We start from the raw sequence: 1,297 nt of genomic DNA on the forward strand, positions 1-1,297 counted from the left end.
TTATTTCATCATTGTTGAAAACTGTATTAAATACTTAACGTAACCTTTAGTGGATTTAATTATTGCTTACTATACTGTTGTAATCTAGATAAGAACACATTTTGCCTTATCCAGAGTCGTTTTGACATCTGATTAATGACCTACTACGGGTTTGACTAACGGATGGTTATCAAAAGTGTATTCAGAGTCTCTGATTAGGACGTAATAGTTGACGAAGTTAATCACATGTGACTAATTAATCTAGAGCAGGTGGTACCCTTTTAGCCACGGTTTACCTTGTGCGACATTTCGTATTTCGTATTTCATGTATTTTCATGTTTACAGACTACGCATGTGCACATTTTTTCCGTAGTTGCCACATTTATTTTCTCACCCGATTCATTGAGGTTATATTAATTAATCATGCCCAAATCAACTTTTTAGTTGTATTCAAAGAAGACTCTGAATACCAAAAGGTACACCTTCCTTAATAAAGAGCTAGTATGCCACTAACTAGAATGAGACTAACCCTTCATTAACGAATTCTCTCTGAATACCGCCCATTGGCTTTAGTGGTAGATTACACTTACCTCTTATGCAAAAGTTACTTCGTTTGATCTTAGATCATGTGAGTAGATAGTAAATAAAATCGTATCTGTGACTTTGAGGTTTTTGCTGAGGTTTACTTGTTTCTTCAGAATACCTTAACTTCACTAATGCTAATTAATCATTCACTTAATCACCAATTATCCACTTTCATTTCACATTCTTTACCCTATAGCTAGGCAGGGGATAGAAAATATCTGTTTTTACTTGTCATTTCCAACTCCCGAATTCAAAAGGAGATGAGGATAAACAAAACAGGTTGAACAGAAAAAGGGGGAGTGAAACAGGGTATTCGATTGGTCATAAATTCACGAGTAGTGCATCTGCAAAACCAACGACTACAATTTGTTTACTTCCCCATGCCATAAGCGTTGGTGGATCACCGATGGACAGCTATTGCGACATCTCGCCAAAAATTGGCGGCCCCGCAGCGACGCTTCGCGGTGGCTCTACTTCCGTTTTGAAAATTATACCATCAGCGGCAGAGACGCGATGAGACGCCAATGAACCACAAAATTACTCCCCCAAAAATATATGAGATCGTCTATATGTCTAATTTGTTTACATTAAGGTGAGTAAAAAACACTTTAAAAAGTTTATAAAAGTACTCCAGGGTGGGTACGAAACACCAACCTTATGATTACAAGGCGCGTATTCTTCCGACTTGGCCACGTAGGTGCTGAAGATGTAGTCTCTTGTTGGTGGATAAATC

Source organism: Thermobia domestica, chromosome 7 (genome assembly GCF_964235325.1).
Source record: "Thermobia domestica chromosome 7, izTheDome1.hap1.1, whole genome shotgun sequence".
Taxonomy (NCBI): Eukaryota; Metazoa; Arthropoda; class Insecta; order Zygentoma; family Lepismatidae; genus Thermobia; species Thermobia domestica.